Genomic DNA, 25,831 nt, shown 5'->3' with positions numbered 1-25,831 from the left:
TTATAGGTATTTACATTTTATTTTGGGACATCCGATTTGACAATAAGAGCCATATGGACCAGTGCATAGTTTGTTATTCCTAAATATTGTACTACATATGGTTGGGTCCAAATCACCTGATATTTATACAAAACCTAAGCACAGAGTCATCACATTGGCTCAAATATCTACATTTTGTTAAACTATTTCCTATTGGCCAATATCCCCATTTGGGTCGAATATAAACCACTAGATTCCATTAAGGCAAAAAGTGGAATTTAGTTCATTTCTGGGAAGCACAGTTTTTTGGTCAATTTTTCTTTTTGTGTGCATATAATCTGTGTTTCAAAACAGCGAATCCCAGTTTGAATATCCATTGTGCTATAGACAAACTTGTAGTACGTTTAGCACATTCAGCTTTAAAGCATTCCATACGGTTAGTAAAACCTTTAGTATATAAAAGGTGAGATGGATACAGTAGAAGACAATACTAATACTTGCCACTTTGGTGATTGCTTATCTAGACACAATAGACAAAGGTCACAAAATATTCTCAATACAGAAACCACCAAAACTGCAGTAGAATCAGTAGAAAATCCTATAGAATTATTCAGAGACCTAGAAAAAATACTCAACAGCGACACCAAGGAGTGGCAAGATTTACTGCTGTTAGATAACTATGTGCTACATGAGGTAGTCCCTAGGGGTTTAAGAATTTTTAAATACCCCGCCTTCGATTTGGAGGAGGTGGAATATACCACCAATTTGGATAAAGCTTTACAGGACTGTTCTATGACTCTAATTAAAATCCTGGTTAGATATAGGGAAATGAAATTGAAAAAATTAAAGATAGCCCTAGACACTATTCTTCCTAAGATTCAACCATTCAAAGAGGAAGAAAGATTGAAAAGATTAAATAGCAATATGCAAGCACGTAATGACAAACTCAGCGAGGATCTAGCAAGATCTAAGCAACTTAAATTACAAAGGGATTTAGAGGACTATAGGAAAGACCAGGTCTTTACGTACAAAAAATCATATAAGAAAAATAAGGGTGAAGAAAAAAACAATGTCACAACTATAAATAAAAATGCTAATGGAAACAATCAGAATAGTTCACGGATGTCTCAAAAGCAACTACATTCAACTAAAAAGGTTTCCACATTCCAAGACTATGATAGAACTACATACACTGACACACCCCCAAAGCAAGTTAAAGACAAACTTTATGTACATCCACATGCAAATAGAAATGACTATAATAGAAGGGAAGGACTTTCCTACCCCCAAAAGGATAGACATTTTTCTGGAAACACACATAGCAACCATAATTATTACCATAGGCAACAAGGGAATAGACCATCACGTCAAGAATATAGAGACTATAGCGATACCTCCTACAATAATAGTTATTATGCATTTAATCATCAGACAGAGGGCGACTAATAGGGAGCTAGACCTAGAGAAAACAACCCGCGCAGTCAGGACTTACAGAGAAGAGTTTCAGTTGACAGAGTGTGTCAAACTAACAAACAGTCAAAGTCACAGGATGTTTTAGATTTAAGAGAAGACAGAAGGTTAGACCCAATACCTCCCTCATATCAGGAGTCAGTAAGGGAAAGAGAGTCTCATCTAAATGCCAAAAGAAAAAGAACAAGCGAGGAATGAGAGGAGGGAGACTTATTCAGAGAGCAAGATCACAGAAGGCGTTGCTAGCCAAAAATAGGGATTGTGTTTTTGATCTCACATCTAATAAATGAAAGAATCCAGAACTAAACCTCCTAGCCAAGGGTCTGAATTTTGCCCCTAAGAAGGCTCCTAATAAATTTCAAACCTATATAGATTTACAGAAATACACTCGAAAGATAACACTGAAAAGATACTTTCTCAAACAACCATCAATAGAAAGGACACAATCCCAAACAATTGAATGCCTAGATGGATCTGATACCAACACGCTACAAATTCTAGAATCACTCAATGAAGAGTTTGTCACACAGAGATGCACACAATTAGATTTCAGTATACACGAAGAACTAGAAGGGGAATTGATTAAACATACTACTTTCAAGAAACCATCCAATTTTAACCCTGTAGGAGCCCAGGGAGAACATATGAAGATTTTTAATAGATTAGTGAGCACAGACCTGTCCAGATTATGGGCAGAGAAAAATGGAGTCTGGGTCACCAAGTTTAATGACAACTTGTCCCGACAAGAAAGAGCTACCCTATTTTCTCTAAAAAACTATTCAGAGATAGTCATCAAGATGGCAGACAAGGGGAGTGGTGTGGTAGTTCAGGATAAGTCTGCCTATCTCAAAGAAGCAGAGAGAATCTTAAGCGATCTCTCCACTTATAAGAAATTGTCTTATAACCCTACTAGCACATATGTCAAACAATTAACAACTATTTTGACAAATGCCAAATCTAATGTCATTTTGAAAAATGAAGAATACCAATTCCCCGTAAATAGGGATCCTAGCATCCCTATTTTGTACCACCTCCCCAAAGTTCATAAAACTTTGGTGGACCCTCCGGGTAGGCCGATAATTTCTGGAATAGACTCCCTAATCAGCAATTTATCGGTCTACATAGTTTCTTCCTTCAACCCCTAGTAAAAAATATGAAATCTTTCTTAAAGGATACTACGGAGACTATCCGACTTTTTGAAGGTCTCAAATGGGAGCAGGAATTTCTATGGCTGACATGTGATGTCACATCTTTATATACCTGCATCCCTCACAACCTTGGTATTGAAGCAATAAAAGACAGTTTAGCTGATAGTGGCCTCTCAACTATACAGGCAGATTTCATTATAAAGGGTATTAATTTTATTTTAACACATAATTATTTTGAATTCAATTCACATTTTTATTTACAACTACAAGACACAGCGATGGGGACGACTTTTCCCCATCGTATGGCTGACATGTGATGTCACATCTTTATATACCTGCATCCCTCACAACCTTGGTATTGAAGCAATAAAAGACAGTTTAGCTGATAGTGGCCTCTCAACTATACAGGCAGATTTCATTATAAAGGGTATTAATTTTATTTTAACACATAATTATTTTGAATTCAATTCACATTTTTATTTACAACTACAAGGCACAGCGATGGGGACGACTTTTCCCCATCGTATGCCAATTTGTTTATGAATTATTTTGAAAACAAATGTGTTTGGTCCAACAATCAATTTAGTGGTCATGTATATAAATATTTTAGATATATAGATGATGTCATTATCATATGGAGAGATAAGGAAGAACAAGTGGTAAACTTCATTGAACATATCAATAACAATAATCTGAATCTTAAATTCACCAGTAAAATAGAAAAGGACCGGATAGAATTTTTAGATTTAGTTTTATTTGTTGATAAAGATAGTAAAATTGCAGTTCACAACTATAGGAAACCCACTGATAAAAATGGTTTCCTTAGGGCTGACAGTGGACATCTTCCCACATGGAAAAAGAATATTCCATTAGGGCAATATCAGCGTATATGCAGAAATTGCACCCACTTAGATGATTTCCTCACAGAATCTGCTATTCTGGATAAGCGGTTTCAAGAAAAGGGCTATGATCCGGATGTTAAAAACAAAGTGGTAAACATGGATAGGGATTCTATGTTAGATACCAACAATAAATAAAAAAAAAAGGCTATGCAGCGGGATCCGGAAGATAAGGAGAATATAAGATTCATCACCACATATAGTCAGGGGAGTAGGGAGATAGAAAATATTCTGAAAAAGCACTGGAAAGTACTTACCCTAGACCCGATACTAGGTAGGGTCCTACCTGATAGACCAACTATGATTTTCAGAAAAAATAAGGATCTCAAAAACTTACTAGCACCTTCTAAATGTAAAGGAACACCAAAACCGATATCTACTGATAACAAACATTGGCTAAGTAGAACTAATGGTACCTGGCCTTGTGGAATGAAAAAATGCAATATGTGCAACCGTATCATCAAGGGTGACACCTTTAAAGATGCAAAGGGCCAAATATCATACAAAGTGCAACACAAATTTTCCTGCAAATCCTCTTTTGTAGTGTATTTGCTTATGTGCGAATGCCAATGTGTCTATGTAGGGCGTACCAAAAGAATCATAAAGAACAGGTTTAGTGAACATCTCAACAAAATTAAGAACAAAGTAGACAACCATAGTGTCCCCTATCATTTTTTTAAACCAACATAATGCCAATAATTCGAGATTGCGAATTATGGTGTTAGATTGGATTGCTCCTACAGACTGCAAAAACAGGCTCAGGAGTCTCCGACAACGTGAAACCTATTGGATTCACGAACTCCAAAGTCTAAATACATCCAGTGAGAAAGGCTTGAACATCGATTTAGATCTACAAGCCTTTATGTAGTAGCCCATAGAAATAGAATGAAGTTGCTTCCTGGGTTATCTTTCTTAAACCTAAATTTATATTTTTATATATTTTTTATATTTGTTCAGATAAGCATATAATTTTTCTATTATTATTATATTATATCTAGATTGTTCCCAACTCAGTATGTATTTTCCATCTAGCATTCTATATTCAGTCATCAATTAATATGTATTATTATTATTTATTATCTTTTATCGGTACATATAAGAATTTATTTATTTATTTTCATACATATTATTTGTATTAATTACAACGTCAGTTCTTATTATAATTATAAATAAATTCTTGGTAATGAGTACACACTTAAGGATGTTTTAACATTGCAATATCGACATTTATATGAGAGGTTAACATTAAAGAATTTTATGTCAAATTTTGTAAATTAAATACAAAACATATTGTAAAAAGTGTTTGCTTTAGTCGAACCGATTGGTTACTTTTCTATACTAATTGTAATGAAATTTTAATGAAATGATTATGTTTTTTAACTGTTATCAATTTTAAATTGTATTGCATTATGCTAATAGTAGATTTTATATATGAATGCTTTTAATGTATGTTATATATGTATTTGATTCAGTGGAAACTACGAAAATGACCAGACCGGTGTAATATGAGTGTGCAGCCTCGCTTTAAGGTCATTGACGAACTTACAGCCAATGAGATCATCACCTCAGGTGGCGCGCCCGACCCGGGTCTTTTCAAAAGAATCCACAATTATACAGTTCTATACTTCCTCTTGGAAAAGTCAGGTCGCAGCCTGAAGAAACGCGTTGAGGCCGCACTAGCACCTTTCCCTGGACACTGCAACTCTGGTGCTGCTTACAGAGTATCCCCCGACACGGCGAGTCCCCTCACGGCTTTCCGGAAGCTTTCCAGAGGACACAGCTGATGGGGTGACGGAGAACACACCCACAGTATCAGGAGTAAAGGACTCGGACTTGGTGATAGTGCTTTTTAACTTTGTTTATCCTGTACATGTGATTCACACACTTTGATATTTGTTTCATTAAAAACGGTGTTACATTTAGAGTGGGATGTGCTCTGTGTTTTCTTTTGTTTTTTTGAGTTTGTGATTAGCCTTTTGGATTTTTCTTTTCTAAAACCATAATTTCTCTATTACAAATGTTTATATTGCCTACAAACAGACATTCCTTCATATGCAGTTCTTTGTTGATATCCCTGATAAATATGTTAAACAAAACAGGCCCCAGAACTGATCCCAGAGGAACACAACTAGTAACTGCCCCCCCTGCTTAATGCACTACATTTATTAAGACACTGTGGGCTACATAACAAGTGGAATGCAATCAATAGAGCAGGATGCATTATCCTTCACTCTGTCTTGCACTAAGAATAATGCACAATCTGGTATTACAAGTGGATAGTCAAAACATTTTAACCAGAAGCCAAAATTTGGCCATTTTTTTTTTTCAGCCCAATAATTTTAATGAATAGCCCAGGTAGTGATATTAGCACGCTCATTGAACTCATAAAAATACTGCTGTAAAAATTAGCAATTTTTGAAAACTATTCATATTTATATATAGTCCAGTATTACATGAAGAACTCCACTACTTGCACACTATCAGCTTAGCTTATCATCAGAATGGAGCTGAAGTAATATTCAGCATGAATTTTACAGCTTGCCCCAATAGAAGTCTACTATGTTACGTAGTTAGCACCCCACTCCAGAATTACATTTCCCATGATGCTTAGGCACTCTGATGTCCAGTTGAGCATCATGGCAAATTTAGTTCAGAAACATAGAAACATCTGGAGTGACAAGGTTCACCATCGCTGCCTTAGGTGATAAAAAATAACTTTCTACTTATAAAATTAGCACAAAAATAAAGGCACTTTTAATTGTGCTAATATTTGTGTGCTCCACATGTAATTTAAGCCTAAGGGGCCAATTTATGAAAGTGCGAGCTATCGGCATTTATCATTGCACAAGCAGTTCTTGGCCGCTAGCAGTGGGTGTCAATCAGACCCGATCGTATGCGATCGGGTGGATTGATGTCTACAGCCTCAGAGGCAGCGGACGAGTTAATTAGCAGTGGTCTTAAGACCACTGCTTCTTAACTCCTGTTTCCAGTGAGCCTGAAGGCCGCTAGCAGGGGGTGTCAAACAGCCGATCGTATAGGATCGGGCAGATTGATGTCTACAGTCTCAGAGCAGGCGGACCAGTTAAGGAGCAGCGTCTTTAGTACCACTGCTTCATAACTGCTGTTTCCAGAGAGCCTGGAGGCTTGTGCGGAAACAGGGGCATTTGGAGCTTGATAATTCGGCCACTCTGTCTTTACCTCATAACTGATTACTTCTTGGCACATAAAATGAGCTTCACTGTAAAGAATTCTGGAACCATAAACACACTTTTAAAATCTTACAGAACAAATTAAAGGGCCATGAAACACAATTTTTTTCTTTTATGATCCAGATAAAGCATACACTTTTTAAACAACTTTCCAATTTACTTGTATTATCAAAATTGTTTAATTCTCCTGGTATCTTTTGTTGAAGGAACAGCAATGCACTACTGGAAGCTAACTGAACATATGTGGTGAGCCAATGACAAGATGCATATATATGCAGCCACCAATCACCAGCTAAATCTCAGTAGTGAATTGATGCTCCTGAGCCTACCTACATATGCTTTTCAACAAAAGATGCCAAGACAACAAAGCAAATTATATAATAGAAGTAAAATGAAAAGATGCTTAAAATTGCATGCTCTATCTGACTCATGCAAGTTTCATTTTTACTTTACTGTGTTTATAATTAAAACAAAAATAAATCCCACTATAAAAAAACTACTCTCAAACATACACTAGAAAAAAAAACTTGAGAAAAGTTAAAGAGAAATAAAAAAAAAGAGATAACATTGTCAGCTTTGAAACAGCAAGACAACCATGAGATGACCGTTCTGCAAGCTGGGCTGAGTTGTAGGCGAAAAATCATAACTTTGCCTCTAGAACTCAGAACATCTACAGCCAGCTCATATAGAAACTTTCATTCATAGGGGTCAATTTATTAAATGTCGAGCGCTGTAGCGAATCATGTCTGCCTAACATCGCTAAATGCTGACTGTGCATTTTAACATTGCACACGCATTTCTAGTGAAATGCTCGTGCAATGCCGCCCCCTGCACATTCGCGGACAATCGTTCGCTAGCAGAGGGGTCAGTCATCTCGATTGGATTGAGATGATTGCAGTCTGCCACCTAAAAGGTAGCAGACAAGTTAAGGAGCAGCTGTCTTGTTTCATTTTAAACTAAACAAATACAGAATATTAGTGGAAATAAATTTCCCTGAATATTAGTTTGAAAAATTTGGACAAACTGAAAATTTCTTGGCTGCACAATCTTGTATTAGGCACCTCACACAACTATAGATGACCTTGTCTTTACAATGAGTTCCCTCAGCTACCACATGAGCATCTATAAATTTCAGTGCTGTATTACAAAAAGTTATTGTTTGATTTGTTTACCATATTAGTCTAAAAGATGCCCTGATAAACAGGTTTAGTTGAACAATAAGACATGATTATTTAACAAAAAAGTACTTTAGTGAAGAAAATAATGCGAGAACAGGGTCAGTTACATGTTTGGCACAACAATGGTTACCAGTAATTGTAAAACAACAAAACATATTGGTGCACATCCAACCACAGTGTGAAGGAAGCTTATTAAGTATATTTATCTGGAACACACCTGGGCTGGGTGGCGTGCATTAACCAAAGGGGAGGGATTTGGTCAGCTCCCTATTTAAGAGATACAACAAAGGGTTTTTTGGTTACGCACACCACAAAAGGACTGTTTAATCTTAACACACATATTGTGGGAGTGCTACCAAAGTGACCAAAACAATTACAAAACAACAAAAAATATTGGTGCACATCCAACCACTTAAGTCCACTCTTTCATGGCATATTTGTATATGCTTCTGTCTGCCAAATATACTTACATAGCTTCTAATAAGATTGGGATAAACATCTCGCAATAATATGAGCTCATATTTGTGCTGCAAAAACAAATATACTTCTATCTGCTTAATATACTTACATAGTTCAAATAAAATTGGGATTAACATCTCGCAATAATATTGACTTATATTTATGCTGCAAAAAATAGTTTTGCTTTAAAAAATGCCTTTAAATGAAATGGGATCTTAGTCACACAATATGATCATATTCTGCTAAGCCAGTCACCACTTACAAGGTGTCCCATAAAGACTGGTCCTAACACAAAACCAGTTTTCCACACTGCAGCAAGTCATGTCTACACAGTGTGAAGCTTTCTAGCTTATTAAGTATATTTATCTGGAACACACCTGGGCTGGGAGGCGTGCATTAACCAAAGGGGAGGGATTTGGTCAGCTCCCTATTTAAGAGATACAATAAAGGGTTTTTTGGTTATGCACACCACAAAAGGACTGTTTAATCTTAACACACATATTGTGGGAGTGCTACCAAGTGAGCAAAACAATTACAAAACAACAAAAAATATTGGTGCACATCCAACCACTTAAGTCCACTCTTTCATGGCATATTTGTATATGCTTCTGTCTGCCAAATATACTTACATAGCTTCTAATAAGATTTGGATATACATCTCGCAATAATATGAGCTTATATGTGTGCTGCAAAAACAAATATACTTCTATTTGCTAAATATACTTACATAGTTCAAATAAAATTGGGATTAACATCTCGCAATAATATTGATTTATATTTATGCTGCAAAAAATAGTTTTGCTTTAAAAAATGCCTTTAAATGAAATGGGATCTTAGTCACACAATATGATCATATTCTGCTAAGCCAGTCACCACTTACAAGGTGTCCCATAAAGACTGGTCCTAACACTAAACCAGTTTCCACACTGCAGCAAGTCATGTCTACACAGTGTGAAGCTTTCTAGCTTATTAAGTATATTTATCTGGAAAACACCTGGGCTGGGTGGCGTGCATTTACCAAAGGGGAGGGATTTGGTCAGCTCCCTACTTAAGAGATACAACAAAGGGTTTTATGGTTAAGCACACCACAAAAGGACTGTTTAATCTTAACACACATATTGTGGGAGTGCTACCAAAGTGACCAAAACAATTATAAAACAACAAAAAATATTGGTGCACATCCAACCACTTAAGTCCACTCTTTCATGGCATATTTGTATATGCTTCTGTCTGCCAAATATACTTACATAGCTTCTAATAAGATTGGGATATACATCTCACAATAATATGAGCTTATATTTGTGCTGCAAAAACAAATATACCTCTATTTGCTAAATATACTTACATAGTTCAAATAAAATTGAGATTAACATCTCGCAATAATATTGACTTATATTTATGCTGCAAAAAATTGTTTTGCTTTAAAAAATGCCTTTAAATGAAATAGGATCTTAGTCACACAATATGATCATATTCTGCTAAGCCAGTCACCACTTACAAGGTGTCCCATAAAGACTGGTCCTAACACTAAACCATATTCCACACTGCAGCAAGTCATGTCTACACAATGTGAAGCTTTCTAGCTTACTTTGGTAGCACTCCCACAATATGTGTGTTAAGATTAAACAGTCCTTTTGTGGTGTGCTTAACCAAAAAACCCTTTGTTGTATCTCTTAAATAGGGAGCTGACCAAATCCCTCCCCTTTGGTTAATGCACGCCACCCAGCCCAGGTGTGTTCCAGATAAATATACTTAATAAGCTAGAAAGCTTCACACTGTGTAGACATGACTTGCTGCAGTGTGGAAACTGGTTTAGTGTTAGGACCAGTCTTTATGGGATACCTTGTAAGTGGTGACTGGCTTAGCAGAATATGATCATGTTGTGTGACTAAGATCCCATTTCATTTAAAGGCATTTTTTAAAGCAAAACAATTTTTTGCAGCATACATATAAGTCAATATTATTGCAAGATGTTAATCCCAATTTTATTTGAACTATGTAAGTATATTTAGCAAATAGAAGTATATTTGTTTTTGCAGCACAAATATAAGCTCATATTATTGTGAGATGTATATCCCAATCTTATTAGAAGCTATGTAAGTATATTTGGCAGACAGAAGCATATACAAATATGCCATGAAAGAGTGGACTTAAGTGGTTGGATGTGCACCAATATTTTTTGTTGTTTTGTAATTGTTTTGGTCTCTTTAGTAGCACTCCCACAATATGTGTGTTAAGATTAAACAGTCCTTTTGTGGTGTGCTTAACCAAAAAACCCTTTATTGTATCTCTTAAATAGGGAGCTGACCAAATCCCTCCCCTTTGGTTAATGCACGCCACCCAGCCCAGGTGTGTTCCAGATAAATATACTTAATAAGCTAGAAAGCTTCACACTGTGTAGACATGACTTGCTGCAGTGTGGAAACTGGTTTAGTGTTAGGACCAGTCTTTATGGGACATCTTGTAAGTGGTGACTGGCTTAGCAGAATATGATCATATTATGTGACTAAGATCCCATTTCATTTAAAGGCATTTTTTAAAGCCAATCTTATTAGAAGCTATGTAAGTATATTTGGCAGACAGAAGCATATACAAATATGCCATGAAAGAGTGGACTTAAGTGGTTGGATGTGCACCAATATTTTTTGTTGTTTTGTAATTGTTTTGGTCACTTTGGTAGCACTCCCACAATATGTGTGTTAAGATTAAACAGTCCTTTTGTGGTGTGCTTAACCAAAAAACCCTTTGTTGTATCAGTAATTGTACCCATGGGTGAGCTAGGCATTGATCCCATATTCAATTATAAAAGTAAACCGAAGACTTGGCTCATGTGAGTAAACATTTGTTTTCTAGCTAAAATATACAATTGGCTGCAAAAGAAAGTCATGTTTATAAAACAACATGTGATTTGAGTAGATTGCAAACTGCAGCACATTTAATTGTATAAATAAGAACTAATAAAAAAACAACATTAAGCATACCTGTTTTCTCTCTTATTGTTGCATTATTTTACCACTTCAGTCAATGGGGCCTATCTATCAAGCTCCGAATGGAGCTTGAGGGTCCGTTTTTCTGGCGAGCCTGCCCTGAGCAGGCGGACAGACATTGCTGGAGTTCAAGATTCATACAAAGAGGGTATTGTAGTAGGATGATTGATGAAATCTTAGAGCAAGTTATATACTATGACCAACAGACACTTATACAACATAAAACAGCATTTGACTGTCGGTCGGTTAACTCTTTAACTAAATATACCCCATCCACTAGACTGGTCAAGGATGTACTAAAGAGAAACTGGTCACTAGTTAATGGTGCAATATCAAAGTAGAAGAACAGCACACCTTTCAAGTGGGGCAGGGAAAGAGGCTAGCCAAGTCTCAATACCACTTCCAAAATACAAATGTTTTCCAGCCACCAATTTCTTAAAATGACCTTTATTCTTTTTGCAGGGTCCCAGGGCACAAACAATGTACAAACAATGGTTCAAGCCTGAAATAGGCTCTTAGTCATGTCATCTTAATTACATGCTGGTGTGTCTCTTTTATACCTGTTCTAATCTCATCAAGCAATCACTAGCTGCCACCATGTGGTCAAATTAGAGTGTAACAAGTACCTATTACCATTAGGTTTAGTACATTTATATCAGCTAGGATATACCCAGTCTGGTCTATTAAAAACACAAACATACAATTTAAAATGGAATATTCTAAATTACAAACCTAAATGTAAAAACTAAAATATAGAATCATGCACATGAGTTTAATCTATCAGGTATATTATATAAACAGAGACCAATCAAAACCCCTTAGGGGCAAGAAATTCCAGCTTCCTTATCCAAAACATCTCTCTTCTTGAGCAACAATTCCCTATCACCTCCTCTCCTGGGTCTAGTCACATGTTCTATCACATGAAACCTAAGTTGACTGATGTTATGACCCATGGAGAGGAAGTGAGAGGATAGTGGTGCACCCTTGTTGCCTCTTCTGATATTAGATTTGTGTTGTTCGTTCTCGTACTTCTCTACAGGTTTCACCTACACAGATCCTTGCACATGGGCATTTAATTATATATATCATGAAAGTGGATCTGCAGGTTAGATGTTCTCTAATTTTAAATTTGGTTCCATTTATTGGGTGAACAAAATTTTCGCCTTTAATTATGGAGCTGCAGTGACTACAATTTTGACAGGGGTAGCATACAGTTTTAGTCTGTCCTATGGTTTTTAAGTTTGGCGGTAGCCGTGAAAACCAGCGTTAGAGGCTCCTAATGCTGGTTTTGGGCTACCGCTGGTATTTAGAGTCAGTCAGGAAAGGGTCTAATGCTCACTTTCCAGCCGCGACTTTTCCATACCGCAGATCCCCTTACACCAATTGCGTATCCTATCTTTTCAATGGGATCTTTCTAACGCCAGTATTTAGAGTTTTGGCTGAAGTGAGCGTTAGAAATCTAACGACAAAACTCCAGCCGCAGAAAAAAGTCAGTAGTTATTTCTGGGCTAACGCCGGTTTATAAAGCTCTTAACTACTGTGCTCTAAAGTACACTAACACCCATAAACTACCTATGTACCCCTAAACCGAGGCCCCCCCACATCGCCGCCACTCTATTAAAAAATTTTAACCCCTAATCTGCCGCTCCGTACACCGCCGCCACCTACGTTATCCCTATGTACCCCTAATCTGCTGCCCCTAATACCGCCGACACCTACATAATATTTATTAACCCCTAATCTGCCGCACCCAACGTCGCCGCCACCTACCTACACTTATTAACCCCTAATCTGCTGACTGGACCGCACCGCTACTATAATAAATGTATTAACCCCCTAATCTGCCTCACTCCCGCCTCAATAACCCTATAATAAATAGTATTAACCCCTAATCTGCCTTCCCTAACATCGCCGACACCTAACTTCAAGCATTAACCCCTAATCTGCCGACCGGAGCTCACCGCTACTCTAATAAATTTTTTAACCCCTAAAGCTAATTCTAACCCTAACCCTAACACCCCCCTAAGTTAAATATAATTTTTATCTAACAAAATAAATTTAACTCTTATTAAATAAATTATTCCTATTTAAAGCTAAATACTTACCTGTAAAATAAACCCTAATATAGCTACAATATAAATAATAATTATATTGTAGCTATTTTAGGATTAATATTTATTTTACAGGCGATGACTGGTCGCACTTCTGTGAGCTGCTCCAGCTTCCCTGAGCTTACCACCAAATATAGCCCTCTACACAAAACATTTAATACTAAATTTGGCATATCTGAAACCTACTATTGAAAGCCTACCTAGCGAGACCATCTTTACCAGGATTGCTGTTAGCTGCAGAGCCCGGAGCTACTTTGAAGGCCAGAACATCGGCCACGTGAAATACCCCCCGGCAGGTTGCTTCACAGCTCCTGTCGTTAGTCTGCACTATAAGTGTATCTGTAATCTCCTATCTAATGTGCTGACCTGCGATCTATGCAAGAGATCATTATGGACAAGACAAGTTCCAATGCTTTTCTATAAGCACTGTGTGAACTTCTCTCCGATCACCATGCGGCCTTGGAAGAAGAGCTGATAGCAGCATATAATTTCGGAGCCTTCATAGCACCTCAACAAACCAACTCAGTCAGGCCTATTTCAGTGACACTGCTAGATGACAGTGCTCTGGGGCCCCAGCACTGTATACTTACCCTGGCTGAGACGCTTAGCCCACTCATCACTGCAGGATCTATTGTTAGAGAGAAGGCCTCCGCAGATGTAAAGCCCACACAGCCTACAGTCGATTATGCAACCACTGCAAATTACGGCAAAGGGACTGCAGGTGAGACCCAGTCAGCTTCTCTTTTCATCGAGGACCATGCACACAAGAGAGCCCCCGCAAAACGACCACTCCGTGACCACAGAGGTAAAGGGGCTCAATCACAGAGACTAGTAGTGTCTATACAATTTGGGAAAAGCCCCGGTCACACTGATGGGTGGCTGCTTAATTGGGACATTGCTCAGTCACAGAAACACTGTCTTGCCGCCATCACATATGTAGGGCTTAGACTTTGGGCTACTTGGCGAGCAACTAATAACAATGACTATGCCAGAGAGATCCGCACTGGAGTTGGCTGACCTGAAGTGTATAATCAGTACCATGCTAAATATTCCATTTACAGTTACCTAGCTTTGTTTGCAAGTTTCATTACTATTATTCCTAGTTTTTATAATGTGTGGTACAATCTGAATTTCTCAGTGACTCTCTATGTTGTTTTACTTTTGCCTGCACATAAGCCATAGCCTTCTCTCATACTTGTTCTCTAGCATTCAGGGGTATACCTTTCCTCATATACTGTAGCTACTGACATTGTGGCATTAACCTCAAAGCTTATATTTATTCAATGCTTACTTTATCTGCACAGGAGTTGGCTGAGCTGAAGTGTTTAATCAGTACCATGCTAAATACTATATTTACAGTTACCCAGCTTTGTTATGATTACTAGTGTTTATAATGTGTGGTACAATCTGAATTTCTCAGCGATTCTATATGTTGTTTTACTTTTGCCTGCATATAAGCCAAAGCCTTCTCTCATACTTGCTCTCTAACATTCAGGGGTATGCCTCTCCTCATAAACTTTAGCTACTGATATTGTGGCATTACCCTCAAAGCATATGTTTACTCAATGCTTACTTTATTGTATTATCTACCTGTTCTGTGGTGGTGCATGGCCTGCGGCCGGGGTCGTGCACTTTACGCAGAGTGCCATAATCAGCTTCTATACATAGCAGAACAGGCTGAGTAATTCTGGGTCCAAGTTGAGGTTGTCCATATAGGTAACCTCTAAAGATATTGTTATTAATATAGCTGTTCCCCTATATCCATAGTTAAGCACAGGTTTTAAGTTTGAAGGTCACATCAAAAACCCCTTTTCTTTTTTTTATTAATATGGCTGATCCCCTATATCCATAGTTAAGCACAGGTTTTAAGTTTTAAGATCACATCAAAAACCCCTTCTCTTTTTTCCCACCTTGCTCATGCTAAACAGTTGCATAAAAAGTCCTGAGATTTTTTCCTTTTTTTTTGTTTTTGTTTTTTCTCTCTAAGTGGGTCAGCACAGACAATTTATGTTACAGCATATAACACCATCATTCCATCAAGTTGGTAACAAATATTTTAAAACTCAACCTATCTGTTCAAATATTTTATCTACTGTTGCCTCCTTAACTATGCCTTGTTACTACAAAACATTTAAATTACCATACGTTAAAATTTTCAGTTATCAGTTATAGCATTCTACTTCTTTATTAAAAAATAGAGGTTCTCATTTAAAGATCCAAAAGTGGTCTTTTACATTTGAAATAGCCCCCTATATATGATTATATACCACTGGTTGAGGTCCAAGAGTGGCCTCTGTTATCATCTAGGGAGCATACAGAGTGCTAGGCATTGTACTTTCACAACGCAATATTGAATTATTATTTTTTCTTCAGGTATGCATTGTGTCTCTACTCAAATCTATGTTATAATCTACCTGTTATCCTTTTTTTTTTATTGTGACGCTTTGTTTATTATATTCTATGTATGCCTTATTTTGAACCTCAATAAAAATATATATAAAAAAATATATATATTTATTTTACAGGCAACTTTGTATTTATTTTAACCAGGTACAATAGCTATTAAATAGTTAATAACTATTTAATAGCTACCTAGTTAAAATAATTACAAAATTACCTGTAAAATAAATCCTAACCTAAGTTACAATTAAACCTAACACTACACTTTCAATAAATTAATTAAATAAAATACCTACAATTATCTACAATTAAACCTAACACTACACTATCAATAAATTAATTAAATACAATACCTACAAATAAATACAATTAAATAAACTAACTAAAGTACAAAAATAAAAAAGAACTAAATTACAAAAAATAAAAAAATATTTACAAACATTAGAAAAATATTACAACAATTTTAAACTAATTACACCTACTCTAAGCCCCCTAATAAAATAACAAAGACCCCCAAAATAAAAAAATGCCCTACCCTATTCTAAAATTAAAATAGAAAAGCTCTTTTACCTTACCAGCCCTGAAAAGGGCCCTTTGGGGGGCATGCCCCAAAGAATTCAGCTTTTTTGCCTGTAAAAAAAAAACATACAATACCCCCCAACATTACAACCCACCACCCACATACCCCTAATCTAACCCAAACCCCCCTTAAATAAACCTAACACTAAGCCCCTGAAGATCTCCCTACCTTGTCTTCACCATGCCAGGTTCACCGATCGATCCAGAAGAGCTCCTCCGATGTCTTGATCCAAGCCCAAGCGGGGGGCTGAAGATGTCCATGATCCGACTGAAGTCTTCATCCAAGCGGGAGCTGAAGAGGTCCATGATCCGACTGAAGTCTTCTATCAAGCGGCATCTTCAAACTTCTTTCTTCCGGATCCATGTAGTTCATCCCGCCGACGCGGAACATCCATCTTCACCGACGACTTCCCGACGAATGACGGCTCCTTTAAGGGATGTCATCCAAGATGGCGTCCCTCGAATTCCGATTGGCTGATAGGATTCTATCAGCCAATCGGAATTAAGGTAAGAAAATTCAAGTTCTGATTGGAACAGCCAATAGAATGCGAGCTCAATCTGATTGGCTGATCGGATCAGCCAATCGGATTGAACTTGATTCTGATTGGCTGATTCCATCAGCCAATCAGAATTTTCCTACCTCAATTCCGATTGGCTGATAGAATCCTATCAGCCAATCGGAATTCGAGGGACGCCATCTTGGATGACGTCCCTTAAAGGAACTGTCATTCGTCGGGAAGTCGTCGGTGAAGATGGATGTTCCGCGTCGGTGGGATGAACTACATGGATCCGGAAGAAAGAAGATTGAAGATGCCGCTTGATAGAAGACTTCAGTAGGATCATGGACCACTTCAGCTCCCGCTTGGATGAAGACTTCAGCTGGATCATGGACATCTTCAGCCCCCGCTTGGGCTTGGATCAAGACATCGGAGGAGCTCTTCTGGATCGATCGGTGAACCCGGTGTGGTGAAGATAAGGTAGGGAGATCTTCAGGGGCTTAGTGTTAGGTTTATTTAAGGGGGGTTTGGGTTAGATTAGGGGTATGTGGGTGGTGGGTTGTAATGTTGGGGGGGGGTATTGTATGTTTTTTTTTTTACAGGCAAAAGAGCTGAATTCTTTGGGGCATGCCCGCAAAGGGCCCTTTTCAGGGCTGGTAAGGTAAAAGAGCTTTTCTATTTTAATTTTAGAATAGGGTAGGTCATTTTTTTATTTTGGGGGTCTTGTTGTAATTTTTTTCTAATGTTTGTAAATATTTTTTTATTTTTTGTAACTTAGTTCTTTTTTATTTTTTGTACTTTAGTTAGTTTATTTCATTGTATTTATTTGTAGGTATTGTATTTAATTAATTTATTGATAGTGTAGTGTTAGGTTTAATTGTAGATAATTGAAGGTATTTTATTTAATTAATTTATTGATAGTGTAGTGTTAGGTTTAATTGTAACTTAGGTTAGGATTTATTTTACAGGTAATTTTGTAATTATTTTAACTATGTAATAGCTATTTTACCTGGTTAAAATAAATACAAAGTTGCCTGTAAAATAAATATTAATCCTAAAATAGCTACAATATAATTATAATTTATATTGTAGCTATATTAGGGTTTATTTTACAGGTAAGTATTTAGCTTTAAATAGGAATAATTTATTTAATAAGAGTTAATTTATTTCGTTAGATTTAAATTATATTTAACTTAGGGGGGTGTTAGTGTTAGGGTTAGACTTAGCTTTAGGGGTTAATACATTTATTAGAGTAGCGGTAAGATCCGGTCGTCAGATTAGGGGTTAATTATTGTAGGTAGGTGGAGGCGACGTTGGGGGCGGCAGATTAGGGGTTAATAAATATAATATAGGGGTCAGCGGTGTTAGGGGCAGCAGATTAGGGGTACATAGCTATAATGTAGGTTGCTGCGGTGTACGGAGCGTCAGATTAGGGGTTAATAATAATATGCAGGGGTCAGCGATAGCGGGGGCGGCAGATTAGGTGTTAATAAATATAATATAGGGGTCGGCGGTGTTAGGGGCAGCAGATTAGGGGTACATAGGTATAATGTAGGTTGCAACGGTGTACAGAGCGGCAGATTAGGGCTTAATAATAATATGCAGGGGTCAGCGATAGCGGGGGCGGCAGATTAGAGGTTAATAAGTGTAAGGTTAGGGGTGTTTAGGCTCAGGGTACATGTTAGGGTGTTAGGTGCAGACTTAGGAAGTGTTTCCCCATAGGAAACAATGGGGCTGCGTTAGGAGCTGTACGCTGCTTTTTTGCAGGTGTTAGGTTTTTTTTTTCAGCTCAAACAGCCCCATTGTTTTCTATGGGGGAATCGTGCACGAGCACGTTTTTGAAGCTGGCCGCGTCCGTAGGCAATGCTGGTATTTAGAGTTGCAGTAGCGGTAAATATGCTCTACGCTCCCTTTTTTGGAGCCTAACGCAGCCCTTCTGTGAACTCTAAATACCAGCGTTATTTAAAAGGTGCGGGGGAAAAAATGCACACGTAGCTAACGCACCCCTTTGGCCGCAGAACTCTAAATCTAGCCGTAATTTTGTTACTACCTATGTCTGCCTTAACTAAGGTGTCTTTCAGATTGCTATTCCTTTTATATGCAGTCATTGGAACGTCCTAAAAACTTTTTATCTTTGGGTAACGCTCCCTAAGGATATGCCAATGTTTTTTTAGTATGTTTGCAATTTTTTATCCCAAATCACTATATTGTGTCACAAAGATCATCCTATCACTGTTATTTTTCATTTGCTTGCCTTAAGTTTTTTTTATCCTGATTTTTTATAAAATTTAGTTGACCCGTAATTAATTCACTAGGGTAACCTCTTGAGGTAAATTTCACAGCCATTTCATGTATTCTTTCTTCACACTTCTTACTATCTGTTACAATTCTTTGTACCCTCATGAACTGACTTCTGGGTATCGCTCTAAGTGTGCTTATTGGGTGACAACTGCCATACTGTATTATATTGTTTTTATTTGTTGGCTTGACATATAAGTCCGTCTTAAGAAACCCATTTGCCACATATACAAAGGTGTCTAAAAACTGGATACCTATTTCACTCATATTAAGACTGAATTTTAAACCTGTCACTGATTCATTTAAGTCCTGAACAAATTCTAATAGGCTTCCAATGTCCCCTAACCATATGCCAAATATGTCATCTATAAATCTCCACCAGGCGGCACCATAATGAAGAAACAATTTGTGCGACTACGCTAACTGTTCCTCAAAATTAGACATATAGATGTTGGCATACTAGTTAACGGTGATCAGAGTTTACCGTTTAAGGATACACCTCCACCTAGAGTAATTCATAAGAGTGGACATAGCTTAAAATCCTTACTGATGAAAACTGACGTGTGGAAGAAAAAACAATTGTGGTTACGGGGGCGTGTCCGAACCACGTACTTGATAGGACGTACAGACTGCAGGCTCTTGAAGAATCTTCTTTAATCCACCGATTTTAGAGAACTTAACAGCTGAAATATACACATATCCCAGAGATTTATGGTTGCCAAACATATGGTAGCCATATTTCAATCTTCAATAGCTGTTTTAATGATCCCAGAGCCACAGCTCGGAAGTAAAAGACCTAAGGCGGTGGCCTGTTAATAGGTAGCGACCCCCCCCGGACTTTCCGGGTTTCCAGTGCTGGCAGCAGGTCTCTGCCTTACTGACCTTTAAAACAACATTAAGCAGAATAAATAATTTACAGCCAACAACCCTGTAGGAGTTCGGGTCCTTAGGTTGCCGCACAAAAGATTGTTCCCAAGATGGCGACCACATGGGAGATAAGCTTGGAGCAAGAACTAGATCAGCGCTTTGCTAAACTGGAGAATCTACTCCTCAGAATTTATCACCGATCACTCCCACTAGACAGTATAAAGAACACTCTACCAACAATAAAAAGTATAACCACAGAAGATCCAATACAAACCCCTAATGCACCTTCAAACAAAGATGGCGACTGGAGAGATATCACGACAGAGAGCATACCTCCAACTGCAGAAAATCCTCCGACACAATTGCAGGAGAGGGAATTGCTCAAAATAGCACCAGCCGATGGGCACAATCCGAGCAGCAATGAGGCAGTATTGAAAGGACTCAACCCGCGGTCCGCGCAGAAGGGCCCTGGCGCGGCCGCAAGAATAACATATAATACTCGGCTGCCTGGCAGGAACACTCTTATCCCCCCCAAAGCCGGTAAGTCAACCCTGAACGGCTTAGTCACACAGACAAGATCTGACACTGACATTTGCGAGACAACACTGGCGCTTAAAACCCTCACTGTCAAAGCGCTACTGCCATATCACGAAGTGGGGGCATACATAAATACCACACCTAGCCAGAACTGTCACGCACTGGACAAGGTACTTCAACTACCTACTTCTGAGAAATCTCCCTTTGGACTTCAGAATAGGGGGATCAAATATGAGACTTTACCTTCCTCCTTACACTTCAAGAAAGGAGTTGCACATGGGACAGATCGCATTATCTTATGGCCATGTACCCTGCATACTTGCAAAGGGACGCTGCTCCGGTTGCAATTTGACTCAGGGGGTTAACGAAAAGCAAAGAGGATTGTCCGTGTGTCCTTGTTCATTGGAACTAATGTTTATGATCCCAAGCAACTCTTTGTTGGTTTAAAATGTTATGTTGTGTTTTTCTATGTACATAATAAGCTCCCCTAAATGTTTACCTGTTATATGTATGTCTGGCAATAGGTGGTTGCTGATATTTCTTCAGCAGTCCAGCAAAAACACACTCCCATAACACACTCCGCTAACAAATATCCAATTCATAGCAGATGCTTATCTCTTCATGGGCACTAACATAATATTTGAGAGCGCAAGATTGATATTGGTGATACTTAGTTATACCTCCCATCTCATAAACAGTACTCTAATGCACGGTGCTTGTATTTAGCTAGCTATATATTTAAAAAGGAATGTCATGCTACATATTAGCCTATACTTAACCTTAAGCTGCTCATGGTATCTAGGTGTGTTAAACCCAAGCTGTCCTTGCCACCCCTATGGGTGTTGTACACCACACTTCCTAGGTAGTACATTGAATGACTGTTATTTTCACAGCACTGTAGCAACTGTCCTGCTAGAACCTACAAGAGCACACAATGGGACAGAGAAAGGAGCACACCTGTACACCTCCTTTTTACCTGCTAATAAGCTCTTTTGCCATGTATTAACACTACTTGTGTGAGAAGCAACCTGTTTACATTTATGAGAAGGCGCCTGACGACTCGGACCTGATCTTAATTTGTTTCTGTTTATATTTCAATGTTTTTTGTACATAGTTATATCTAATCTACCTAATCCCAATTTCTTTTGGAAACATATTAATTATAGGTCCAAGAGTGACCTAGACAACTTGATACATGGGACAAAAAAGAGGATTGTTTCAGCAATATACTGTACTAGCACATGACATAGTTATATCTAGCCTACCTAATCCCAATTTCTTTTGGAAACATATTAATTATAGGTCCAAGAGTGACCTAGACAACTTGTTACTTGGGACAAAAAAGAGGATAGTTTCAGCAATATACTGTACTGGTACATGTACCAACATCTGTTACATACATTTTGGTTTCACTACCCTGTAATTGCTATTCATGTATGTACATTTCCTCAATAAAAAATTTAAAAAAAAAAAAAAAACAATTGTGGTTACAAAAAGTAAAAAATGGCTGCTTCAAATGTGGTAACTGTGTAACGTGTAATACACTACAAACTGGTGAGAAATGGCATCATCTGGAAAAGGTGAAAACATTTTAGATAAGACATCGCCGGACATGTTACTCTGATTATGTAGTATATTTCCTGTCTTGCCCGTGTGGCAGGTTTTATGTTGGCAAGACTTCACCTCCTTTAGGGAAAGGCTGGGGAATCACAAGAGTGTGATTTGGGATGCATTGAAGGATTGCCATTCTGACCAACCGATCGCTAGACACTTTTTGCAACATAATCATTCAGTTTCCACACTTTGAGCAATGCTGATCGACCTCTTAAGAGAGGACAGAAAAGAAAAAAAGAACTCTTGAAGTGTGAAGCTAGATGGATATTTAGACTTAACACACTTTGACCAAATGGACTTTATGTACATCTGGACTATTCATTGTTTTATTAATGGAATGGTTATATATACTGGAGAGACAGTCTAAGAAGATTAAGAAGATAGTTCATATAGTTATTTAATCAGGGCAGTGCTGCCAGGGTATTATATGGGCTTCTAATATCTGATGTAATGTAACAGCATGTTGTTTTCCATTAGAAAAACTATACAACCATAATGAAGAATTTTGTTCTCTCCATACCATGAGGTAAATACCTATATATGTGATTCAGGTCACCCCATCTTGTTGTAATCACCTCTGTATTGAATTTAGCAAAATTGAATGGTTCTATGTCTATGGATATATGTGGTTCTTATATGCTTACGCAGGTGATGTTCTTTAACCCCCTATATTGATCATTAGTAAGAATAAATAATATAAATTGACTGTCATGTGGACAATATATGTGGACTCTAACCACAACACTGTATTATGTCCCTCTAAGCAGTGTGTTTAACATTCTGATTAATCATACCACTGTCTAATCTACATTTGTACTTGGTGAACCTGGCTTTGTCACAATATCTGTGTTATAATCCTGACGTCTCTGGATAGAGTACATAGTATTTTGAAAAGGGTTATATGAGCGTGTGCCTTTAAGTGGCTACACATTAATTTTCTGGGTTATCTCTGTGTTATGTTGATTTAGGAAGTCGCATTTGTCCATCTCTATTTACATTAAGATAAGAGGAAGAGAAGGGCGACTCCTGGTTCAGATCAATGAGGCTTTTCCAACCCAATATTCACCCAAAAATTAGAGGGTACTCACATTTATCAAAGCACCCAATAGTGAAAATGATACCTACTGCACTATTTTAGTGGCCCAGTACACATAAACATTGGTATCCCTGGTGTACTATTCCAAAGCACCTCCGGTGTTCAAAGGCGATAAGTATAACAAAAAGACTCCAAAAAGTGCTCAGTTGATGAATAAAAAGTTAATATTTATAAATGCATGAATATATAAAAGATTAATATATAAAAACAAAAGTACTATTTGCTATTTGTTTTTGCTTTTATATATTAATGTTTTATATATTCATGCATTTATAAATATGAACTTTTTATTCAGCAACTAAGCACTTTTTGGAGTCTTTTTGATATACTTATCGCCTTTGAACACCGGAGGTGCTTTGGAATAGTACACCAGGGATACCAATGTTTATGTGTACTGGGCCACTAAAATAGTGCAGTAGGTGTCATTTGCACTATTGGGTGCTTTGATAAATGTGAGTACCCTCTTATATTTGGGTTAATATTGTTTCTCGATTTCTCTTTACCCAGATTTTGGTATTCTTTGTACAGCTTCTGTATACCAGCACGGATATTCTCCTTCGTCCTAAAAGGGATATTTGCTTTCCTCCACACTTCCTGTAGTTTAGTACTAGGTAGATTTAGCAGCATCCGAAAGTGTTTCTTTCATTTCCTTGTGATGGTAAATAAAAACTAAAAGTACTTGTTCCTTTGAAGGGGGCCGAGTTCTTAAAAACTCACCACTAGGCACCTTTTCTAGCAGTCAAAATCCTTTTTTGGTTCCCAATTACTTCAAAAGATGAAATAAATACATGAGAAGACCATTAGTGTAAAGCACTAAATTTCACTAGTTTGTGATAAAAGTGATCAATGTGTGCAACCCCTAAATATTATCCAATCTTCTTGAAATTTGGCATAAATATCTTTAACATCACTGAGACTCGAGGCGTAAGCAAAGTCATATGAAAATCACATCTTTGGAAAAATGAAACACCCTAATATATATATATATATATATATATATACACATGCATATGTATTTATGTGTGTATTTATGTATGTAAAATGATATGTATGCAATATTCATATTTATGTATTTAACTATGTATTTAATGTAAATATTTCACATTCCAATTTTCTTCACATAGGGAATATGTACTAACTATTTATAAAGAGATATTGCTATATATATACAGTATATATATAAATATATATATATATATATATATATATATATATATATATAATCTATGTATATATCATTACCTATATATAATCATATATATATAAAATTATATATATATATATATATATATATATATATAGGTATAGATATATATTTTACCTAAAAAACATTATATATATATATATATATATATATATATATATACTGTATATATATTACATATATATGAATAAAAACAACATATTCTTCAATGTAAAAAACATTCTAATGTGAAATATTAATATTTCATGTTAGCGCACTTGAGAAACCGTGATTGGGTTTGTGCCCGAGTAAGGGCGTTAGGTTTTTTCTACTTTTCTCGCTCCATTGAAGTCTATGGGGAATACGTTAACACGGTTGACTTGTAATATGCACATTACCCGATATGCACAAAAAGCTTCCATCTAGCAGAGTTAACGCATGAGTGGGAGTGATAAATAGCACGCCACCCGTAATCTACACCCAAGTTGGCATTTCAAGAATTAAAAAGGCAATTGTTGAAAGTAGCTCGTATAGTGAACGTGTATTTTTTGGGGTGTATTTACTTGAATTAATCTTGACAGATAACTACTTTGTCTTTGATGGGAAATTCTAATTGCAAAAAAACTGTAACAGTGGTGGGGTCCTGTTCTCCATAAATAAACTTACTTTTTGCATGTATTTGTCTCTTTTTCTTTCCTACAAAATAAAGTTTCTTGAAACTAATATGTTATCTTCTAATCAGTTTTTTTTTCTAGATAAAACGTATTGGGTGGCATTTATCAAACTGCAGATGCAGCTTTCGAGCATCTTTGGTGCAGGAGCTAATAGTTAAGAAAGAGTGATCATCAGACCACTGTTGATATTGCCTGCTACCAAATTCTAATTGGGAACTTGTCCATCCACACAATGGAAAATGGAGCCCATTGATTCTAATGTATTACTAAGAGATTTCATATTTCTTTATTCCCAGCTTGTTCTCATTAACATGATCGCTATCATTATGGAAAAACAAATTAATTTAATATATGCTTTATATCAGACTCTTGTGTGTTACTGATCTGTAACTGACTTTAACTATGTTTATAATTCCTTTGCAGGGGTTAAACACTTACGGCTAGATTATGAGTTTTGCTTTATGAGTGAAAAAGTCTCATAACGCTGCTTTTTCACTACCGCTGGTATTACGAGTCTTGCAGGTATATCTGTACCACACACGTTTTTAACCGTAACGCAACATAACTACCGCTGCTTTCAAAAAGTCCTTTTTTCAATGGGACTTCCATAGAGCCGGTATTAAGAGTTTGCCTGTCCGGCCAAAAA

The sequence above is a fragment of the Bombina bombina genome, chromosome 5 (genome assembly GCF_027579735.1).
Source record: "Bombina bombina isolate aBomBom1 chromosome 5, aBomBom1.pri, whole genome shotgun sequence".
NCBI classification, from domain to species: Eukaryota; Metazoa; Chordata; class Amphibia; order Anura; family Bombinatoridae; genus Bombina; species Bombina bombina.
The sequence above is the reverse complement of the archived record's forward strand: the minus strand, read 5'-3'. Positions refer to the sequence as shown.